Raw genomic sequence first — 10,804 nt, forward strand, 5'->3', positions numbered from 1 at the left:
GTCAGTCCGTCACTGTCATAATATCTTTATTGACTTGTTTGACGACATAGAACTTTTATTGATTAGAGTTTTTCTTTTTTTGTAGATAAATACTACTAACCTGGTTAGCACTAACTAGGTTTGTGCTGTATGACGTAGTACTGCTGAGCGGTTTCCTCAGGTGCCGCCGTGGACCAGGCCAGACGTTTTACGTTGGTGGCAGTGATCTCCGACGCACGCACATCAGTCGGAGGAGCCCGGCAGCGCTGTGGGACAAAACAAAATTCTTAATCCGCATTTAGGAAAAAAATACATTTTAGTTTGATCAATGGATACGTCAGCGCAAATCGTATGACCTGCCGATCTACATCTTAGAATTACCAGGCATATTGTTACACCCAAAATGAGTTGACCGTTCCATGAGTCTCGAGATCCTCGCTCAGGCGAGACATCTTTCTGGCAGTTCTGTGGATAGTCATCCTTTGGGCGTCTGAATCTATTCTACTTATATTTACGGCTTATTATGACTACCGTCAATTTATGTAATATCCATTTTAACTATATTTATTAATTAACAGGTTATTCCGATGGGGCAAATACACCACCAGTCACCGACGGATACAAAATTTTTCAATGAGAATACCAGAAAATTACTCTAAAAAAGAACTTCAAACATTTAAACATAAATGGGACTGTCTTATAAATTACTTTCAGCCGACGAACTCTTTGAAAAAACTTCCCTGAACTCTTTTAAGCCAATTTAGGGAAATTGTTTTATTTCGCCGCTTCGTAAACATAAGTCTTTTATCTCAGTTTCAAAGGACCGTCGTAACTATTGAAGTGTATCGGTGACAAAGGTTTTTGCTACAATTCTTTATGACCATTGTGACTATATTTTATTAGGTACTACATTAAGTACCTAATACAAACAAACTGAACAAACCGGTTAAAAAGCCTAAGATATGGATCAAACAAAACATCTCTAAAAACCAAAAGGCAGGACCTAATCAGCAGTTTTTACCTGCCATTAATCCAAATTTAACTTCCCTACGTTTTGTATTATTACAAACTTTTTAAATTTTACAATTTTATGATAAAAGTCATAGAATTTTTTATAACTTTTGCAATATCTATACTCTGCAAGTTCTAGGTATTTATGTATAAAGAATAAACAAATAATTTGTAAATTTTCAGGTAGTTACATTTGTCGGTTCACCAACTAAATGCAAAAACCCTGTGGATTTATCACTGAGCAAACTTTATTTTGAGAAGAGATTTGTGAAGACATTTGTATGGGCCATAGCATTATATGCAAGCGAGAAATGGACGCTTAAAAAAGAGAGATGAAAGAATACCTGCAAGCCATTGAGATGTGGTGTTGGCGAAGAAGGATGAAAGAGGTCAAATGTAAGAAAGAGTAGCCAATGAAGCAGTCCTAAATAAAGGAAAAGAGGACCTTATTGAATGTTATTAAAAACAGGAGAGGAAAGATGATAGAGCCACCTGTTACGACACGACCATATTCACGAAAACATAATAGAAGAGGAAATTAAATGGAAGGAGAGGAAGGGGAAGGCCAAGAAAGAGTTATATGAGCCAAATGCGAAGGTATGCCATGTAAGGGCCAAACAATAAGTACCGAAGTTCTCCTAAAAGGCTGGGTTCGGATCTGACCAAAGTGGAGACAACTTCATCAAGCTGCACTGACAAGAGCCCCGCTCTTAAATTGAATGAATTAGTCTGCCGAGTGAGGTCGTGCTAATGTTTAATTACCTCAACTTAAGGCTTAAGGAACATTTTTTGTTAACACTTTTTTACATGCCTAAAGGTATACTACCATAAAACCGGACGCTGGCTATCTAGCGTGTCATCGTCGACCCGCAGTGCAGTGTGATTGGACGCCAGACCCTACCTTTCGTCCCTTCTCAAAGTTCCAGCTTACCTACTACAGAGCCATAAAGACAAGCACGTCCCAATCTTAGGTACATTAGACCGTGAACAATATTTACACCAAGCGCCCACAATCCGCAACGTATTTACTCTCTCTGAAATCCATTACAAAAGGGTATTTCTAAGATATCAATCAAATTACATTCATAATTTCTTTGAGTAACTGTTGCAAATTTATGGTAATAACTTCTCTGAGGTACAAAAGAGGGATTTAAGGGAATCAAATTGATAAATTGCGCGAAGTCGTCGACATTGATTATGAATTAGTGTTATAATTCATTAATGGAAAGGGTTGCGAGTGTCAGACTGATTAATGATTAATTATTGTTCGGCGAGAATTAATTTAATTCGGATTTCATGGTTAGTTGACTGCTGGCTTCGGTATTTGTTTACAATTTGTTTGATTAGACGCGAGCGCTGCGGGCTATGATTGTGTAATGGTTCGCCTGTTTGCAAACCATTTCCAGCTAAATTCTGGTGCTACTAATGCTCTTTGGAGCAAAATATTGGTGATTTGCTTTACGTCACGCTAATCTGGGTCGGCACTTAGATACATTGGTGTTTTGCTGCAATGATGCAGCTCTCCTAGTTGCTGATGAGCATACGGGAAGAAGGGGGATTCTTCACCCATCACCACACGAGGTAAAAACTGATGCTAAAAATAGTCTTTGTTATATTTTCTTTCTTCTCTTCTTTACAACAACAAAGTATATTGTCTCGAGCCGTTTTGAACACGATCAAAAAGCCCATCCATCCACCCTCCTTGCGATATCCCGGCATTTGCCACGGCTCATGGGAGCCTGGGGTCCGCTTTGACAACTAATCCCAAGATTTGGCGTAGGCACTAGTTTTTACGAAAGCGACTGCCATCTGACCTTCCAACCCGACGGGTAACTAGGCCTTATTGGAATTAGTCCGGTTTCCTCACGATGTTTTCCTTCACCGAAAAGCGACTGGCAAATATCAAATGACATTTCGCACATAAGTTTTCGAAAAACTCATTGGTACGAGCCGGGGTTCGAACCCGCGACCTCCGGATCGTAAGTCGCACGCAATTACCGCTAGGCCACCAGCGCTTATGATCAAAAAGCCCAACAGGTTAAAAACTAAACGAGTAATTATTTTTACAGTTTAATGTTAATATCGTTGATCACACATTGTTTGGTTGAAATTCTATTATCATTATTTATTACTCTACCAGATGAAAATCTCACAATACATATTGTACAAAACACAATACAGTGTTAAATTAGATTGCCTAATTTTGACGTCGCTCCACATTCACAGACTACCTGCTAACTAGACGACGATTTTCAAATATACTGGAAAGAAAAATAAAATACTTACATTAAAACTATTTTTTTAATGAAGAAAATGTTTGAGGGTTTCTTCACAACAGAGGCAAGGCTGAACGACACCTTTTCAGCTTTTTTTATGAGATAAGGAGACCAACGAGCAGATACATCACCTGATGACGGTGCTATCACCACCGTCAATGGACACCCAAAACTCCAGAATGTACTTTTGGTGCGCGGACTAAAGCTTTTCAAATACATAGCTATTGCTGATTCTTTATCGGATAGTCATTTATAATGGCGTTCACTGTCCTATTTCTTGAAGACTTTTCAAAAACCTCCTTATTGTGGAACAATTCTTTCGAGCAATATATGTTAAAGGTGGACCAAGGTGGAAGACACTTGACGGTGCCAAGAAACCAATGTTACTGGTTATGACTTACGCAGCTCAACTCTGTTGTAAATATGTTTTTGACTTCGGGTCTGCGTTTCCTATGTCTAGATTCCACTTCATATATGTCCTATTGTAAGTGTTGTCTCTGGTTTGTCGCTATACAATGTTTCCTTTAATTAACTACAATGCAATATTAACGGGACAGTTTACATATATTTGAATCATCTTAGTTAAATACGAAAAGTTTCAAAGCAGACAGGCAAGCATGGTCGCGTGATAAACGATATACTTAATGTGAGGCCGTGCATCTTTTCGCACTATTTGTAATTACCATTAAAAGAGAACTACACCGATGCGATGAAGTTTATCGGAACTAGTGTACGAGGCTCTGGAATTTATAATAATGCACAAACGCTGACGATAATATCGTTGTAGTTCAGCTGTCTCTATATTTGCGCGACAGAGCCAAACTTCGATTGTTATTTCGGCTAGGCCAGTAGAACTCATTAGGTAATTAAATCCCAGGAATCAGTATACGGATTAATATGGAATTAGTCTGCCTTTTGGGGCCTAAAAATGAGGCTCATAGAAAAAACAATTTTATGTCTAAGGGAACTTCCATTTAAAACTGTAGACCAGTACAAAAATAAATTTAAGTAATAGACGTTAATCGAAACCACTAATCAGCAAAGAGCAATTTAAAGAAAAACACAAACTCGATGTAAATTAAGAAATAGAAGGCACTTTTCAACTAATTTAAATATATTTTGATGTTAAACCTAAGTTTTTAATTAGGGTCTGTGAAGCGTACATTTCTATGCGAAATAAAGAACATAGTTAGGTACCTACTAATTACATTTTTCTGAATTTATAACTAAGCCGCGTAAAAAGCTAATCTTAATTACATTTCAAACTTTTGAACTTTATCATATCAAAAATGTAAGTAAATATGTAATTAAAAGAGATTTTGGTGAAAAGGTTGGAATTTTTGTGTTTGGAGTTCAAAAGAACAATAAATATAAAGTTTCGCGTGCAGTGTAAAGGTTAAAAAGGTCAATGTCAAAAGACAGTACTGGTGAGACTCGCTTCTGTATTGTAAAGATTTAAAAGGAACGCATATCCAACACACAGTATAAGGACGACTCAGTAGTTACTCTCCGACAGCGGCGACACAACAGAATTACTATGTGACAGTGACAGATTATCTTAGAACCTGGGGCCACTTTCATAAGCATGATTACTACCACCTAAACTAGGAGGCCGTTGACTTCAGCAGTCTTTTCGATGACTCCAAGCACGCTGGCGTCCTCGCTCGTATAGTTGGCCGACACCTGATGTTTTCGAGCTTGGGATTTGTTAGTAGCCGCGTGGCAGCTTATGTTAGAACCTGGGGGCCACTTTCATAAGCATGGTTTACTACCAACTAAGCTGGAAGGCCAGTTCGAAAACTTTACATTGCACTTTGACTTCAAGCAGTTTTTCTCGATGACTCCAAGCACGCTTGCGGCCTCCGCACGTATGAGTTGGCCGACTCCTGATGTTTTCTAACTTGAGGTTGTTGAGGCCGAGTGGCGGGTTGTCTTAAGCCGGGTGTCAGCCATTTCGTTAGAGCCTGTGAAATGTGAAATTATTATTAATTTCTACTACGTTTTTTCTTTATAACTAGGTACTTGCCACTTAACATATATTGCGAGAGACGTTAGTATTTGTAATGAATGTATATGAACAGAGATGTAGTCAAGAGATTGCAGTTCTCATTCTCTTAGCATATTTCTTACCCTTCACTCCATTGGACCTGGAAAAGTCCAAGGCCACGCGCATTTTGAGGAATATTGGCGCTAATCTTTTCATTGTAGACGCGTGAGAGCGCTAATACTATACAGAGTCTGATATACAATTCACTATGTTTTCCATTTTTCTTACTTTTCCTCCATTTAACGGTAGGCATGGGAGATCCGAAGGCCACACACTTAAGCGTGACGTTGCCTCCAAGCATAACTTCGGTGCGCGGCGGCGGCAGTATCCAGGAATTATGGCGCTAGCCGTCTTCTCCACAGCAGACGCGCGAGAACGCTACGCCTACTAATAAGATCTGATATGCAGATTCTTACTTTTTTTATTTTGTCTTACCTTTCCTCCATTTGACGGTAGGCATGGGAGATCCGAAGGCCACACACTTGAGCGGTGACGTTGCCTCCAAGCATAACTTCGGTGCGTGGCGGCGGCGGGATCGAGAACTGAGGCGCTACTCTTTTCTCACTGTTGGCAAAACAATATACATATGCAAGGTTTTTGTCAAGAATAAGAGTTTTGAATGATTCACGGTTATTTTCATTAGACTTATATTGACCGGGATATAGACCGTGATTACCTTTTTGATTTTTGTCGAGCTCCCGATATTTTGACGCAGTTTCATGCATCACGATCACGGATCTTCGATCAGTTTTCCGTGATCGTTGATGCATTGCAACTGCGTTGAGAATATCGGGAGCTCGACTAAAATCAAAAGGTAATCACGGTCTATATCCCGGTCAATATAAGTTTTGTCAAGAATGTCAATACATTTAATTTTACATAAAATATTTCTTCTCTTAACCTTCCGAACGTGTTGTTGGCGGTAAAAAATAGATTACACACAATTTAATCAGACCATAAACAAAAAATAAAATAGATTACACACATTTAATCAGAGACCATAAATAAAAATAAAATAGTGAATTCAAAATGTCCGTCTTGCAAAATACTAATATTCAGAGCAGGATTAATTGTGATCGTACACAATGAGGTTAAAGATGAAAATAACGAGCAATTTCAGCTGTTTCATTAGCAATTCACAATTTCTTATAATTTCACTTTCAGTCTTCATTATCAGACTATCTTGCTGCTAGCATGAGAATCATAGTACATATGACCGAGGTACCTAACCTGTTATACGAAATATTATTTCAATCAGAAGAAATTAGAGGACCGGGAAGTAAACTTACAAACATTTTATTTAATACCCAAAGCCGGATATTAGATAGGCTAGCAGTATGTTGTAAACGAATTATCATCAATGGCGCCACCAAAAAACTTATTTTGGATGCAAAATCAGCTGTTATTTTTACTTATACATGACAAAAAATGTTTTCACGATACGGTGATTATATACTCATTGTATGGCAAAGGAAAATATTATTTAAGTTGTTTGATCCCTTCTTACGGGACACAAGACAACATATTAAAAGGAAGGGACTGATCCCTTACAAAAAATGAAACCAAGAATCTGAAATACATTTTTACCAACGGCTAATAAATCTACACGGGTCTCTTTGTACCCAAGACTTATACAGCCTGATTCGAACATGAATATTCGGCAGGAATCAGTTTCAAATCCGATATGTATTGGATTCGCTACTTTTGTCAGTAACAAAAGTAACGTTTCTGTTAGATTAGAATAAAACATCATCATATCCGATCCGATTGACATATCGTATTTAGAGTTCACTTTCGACGTAGGTATTTTTCGAATCGGGAACAAGAGCTCTTTACACAGAATGATACAGATGGACAGATATTTCTACCTCTAGATTAAGAAATTACGGTGGTGTTGAATGTTCTGAAAAGAATTTAATTAAAAAACCATAAATGTACTTAAAAATAACATGTTTTACTATATTTTTATTACTTAAACGTGACCTCTCCACATAGAAGTGATATATCATACGAAAAATTATTCAAGAAACAATTATTAATCCTATGGGCAGTACCTACTTCATAATTAAGGGAACATTTCCATCAGAGTTTGGAGATGCGCTACGTGGATGTGTCTGATATCCACAATCAAGCTTAGTCGAACCCGTTCCCACTAGCGCTATTCTTTGTGGAACAATGAACATGATTGGTGGAATATCATTCAAACACATCCACGTAGCGCATCTCTAGTGGAAATGCCCTAACAGCCTGCAATATTTTTACCGAAACTCCACAAATCTTATTATGTAAAACACATCGTTAATGAGGATGGGCGGCGAGTGGCCAATTTGTAACCTGTCAAAGTAGCGTGGAAAGACAAAGGTGGAGAAACATTTACTCGACTTCCCATTATGTTAAATTAAGTAGGTAGCCGGCTCTTAGTTATGGCTAGAGATGGGCCGAGTATCAAAGTTTGGCAAACACGAACTTACTGAACCGAATTCTGTCATTTTTTTGGCTCGTCTGTATTGCTTCATAAGAAACTATTTGAAAACTCTTCAAATAGAATTTAAAAAAATGATCTTCCCAGAGTAAATGTTGAGAAAAGATAAGCAAGGAAGTCTCAAATACAATTCCTACTTCTATATAATTAAAATGGACCTAAGCCATTTGGTCTTATGTTTTTAATGACTACGTGAAAACATCTAAACTTAAGAGCCAATTTTACCGATTTCTGAAGGAGCTTTTTCTAGTGCTGCAAAAAGAAATGAACATTAAAAAAAATATATTTTGTAATAAGCCAAGTGTACTTAATAATTACTTGGAACAATGTCTAACCGAAATTCGGTTACCGAATAAACTTTTTTCATTAGAAAGAAAGCCCATCTCTAGCTATGGCGCTGTTGCTAGTCCGAAGAGTATTCGTTCGTATTTCGTAGAGGTCACGCTTATAACGTTTTTCGGGAAAGCGGTCTTGTCCGCAGGCCATGCCATTAACACTTTCGCTACCAAGAACCCGACCAATGGGCACACCGCTCGTAGAAGCCGGCTGTCAGGCACCGCTCGTGAAGCGAAAAGCGATTACATGGGTTTCCCCGTATGTAGCGAAAATGTCGTAGCGCCACGCGTAGAGCCCGGTTTCGAAAGTGTTAACTCAAGACAGAGATCCGTCTCACTTAGATGGAGATTGTATGTTTACATGAGGGTTTTGGGGGTCTATATAAACGAAAGCTGGTCCAAATCTGTGTTAGCTTTGACGACCGGTCTGGCGCAGTCGGTAGTGACCCTGCCTGCTGCGCCGCGGTCCCGGGTTCGAATCCCGGTAAGGGCATTTATTTGTGTGATGAGCACAGATATTTGTTCCTGAGTCATGGATATTTTCTATGTATATAGTATTTATATATTATATATATCGTTGTCTGAGTACCCACAACACAAACCTTCTTGAGCTTACCGTGGGCCTCAGTCAATCTGTGTGAAGAATGTCCTATAATATTTATTTTTATTTATTAGTTAACAAATAAAGTATCATTTTTTTTGTTTCTAAATTTTTTTCGAACAAATGATATTCGACTTAATTTAAAATACAACTAAAATAAAAAAATCAATCAATCTCTAGCAACATTTTTGTATAGGAGAGTAAATTTTTTGGCTCATAGAAAAAAATTCTCAGTATGACTCTAAAGTAGGTACATAAAGTACGTACTATCAGCTGCAAAAGTGCAAGGAGAAATTATGCCGATGAATTCATTGATAAATTCGCCATACTGCCACCTTTGCATCTGATAGTACATCGTAAAATGTAGCATGACTAAAAAACCAACCTGTATGCGATGCTTAGAGCGAAGTCTATTTAACGTCGTCAACGCCTCAAGTTACAGTATGAGTCTTGTTTAGCTGCCGGAAGTTGGAAGTTATATTAAGGCGATAGTGCTATAAGAATTAGGGCTCAAATATACGTGCAAATTTTACCAAGGTGTAGAGGACAGAGCTATTTGATAGAATGAGATAACAGTATATTTATCGCTCAGTCTGTAAAATTTTTTGAGGCTTCAGTGTAAGGCCTGAGTGCACGCTCATATTGGGCGTGCAGCGGATCGGGGCGTGCGGCGTGCATATGAAATAATTGAAGCTCATACAAGTGTCCTGAATCGACGCTGCACGCGTAGACGCACGCTCGCCCGCCCCGCCGAACGCTCCGCTTCGAGCGTCCACTCAGAGCCTTACGGCCCAGCCACGACATTGGTCTAAGCGCGACAGCGGGTGAGCGGCAGCCATACGTGCGAATGAAAGCTTCCATCTGGCATGTGTCTCACTCCAATGTGTATGGCCGCCGCTCACCGCTGTCGCGCTTAGACCAATGTCGTGGCTGAGCCGTTACACTTATCTACGCGCGTTTGTTTGTTTGTGAAGTTACAATAGAAACGGCACAGCTTTTTGTTTAAGCGTATTGTGGTTAATTTAACTATGCGGTTTTCAGGTGCCTGCGGCAATTGTGGGTCTCGTAGCGTTTTGACTGACGAAATGGATATATATATACGAGTAATAATTAAGCCACGGTTTGGTGAATTTGGCAGTTTACTCAACGTTAAATGTCGAAATCTAGCATGGCTTATAATAGGTAAATAATAGTCAAAATTAAATAGTTTTAATACTTTGGACACGTGGCCAGATGGGAGCCGGAAAAATTGTTGGCATGGTTGGATGGAGGAGGTGGGAGGGGCCATCCACCAACCTGCTGGGTGGGACAGCGTCAAAAAGAGCCTGCCAGGGATTAACACAGGTGCCTATTATTAGGACTGCAGAAGAGACCGTGGTGAATGGAGAGGCTTTGGTGCGCAAAATAACGACTCCATGTGGTCGCGACCCTCAGCCATGAGGAACCGAGAGAAAAAGCTGTATAAACAAGGTCAGACACTTCTGATATTGACAGAGTCTGATCCATATCATACCTAAATCTTAAAGTATATTAAAAAATTTACGGATTTGTCCGTTAAGCAAATCAGAGAGAAATTCTAAGACAATTACAAAATTTGACAGAGATCTGTTATTATTATGCACAGATCAAAAAATCAAAATCTTTCATATTTGAGAATAAGGCAACATAGTTTCATAAGCTGCACGTTGACATTTCTAAAAAATGTAACCTAGATTTTAAAAAATTTTTATTAACTTTGCAACTTATACTCACCAAGTAATTTATATCAGTGAACGACATTGTGCGCAACATAAGACGGATCTCGGACAAAGTAATTGATCCCGAGATCAAAATAGCTAAAGCGAACAGAATTTCCAATTTAAGAACAAAGATAAGGGTTTTTGTGAAGTTTGGAAGATTTGTATCATCGCATTCCTAACTATAGTCTTTTAATTTATGCGCGTTTCATATTTTTAATCTCTTTGTTTTTACATTTTACATGTTTTAACTTGCTAAAAGCTCGATTTACAGCAAGTAGATACCTTTTAGTTTTTAAGACACGCGCATATAAGAAGTTTGATTTATATCTTTCAT

Source organism: Leguminivora glycinivorella, chromosome 12 (assembly GCF_023078275.1).
Source record: "Leguminivora glycinivorella isolate SPB_JAAS2020 chromosome 12, LegGlyc_1.1, whole genome shotgun sequence".
Lineage (NCBI taxonomy): Eukaryota > Metazoa > Arthropoda > Insecta > Lepidoptera > Tortricidae > Leguminivora > Leguminivora glycinivorella.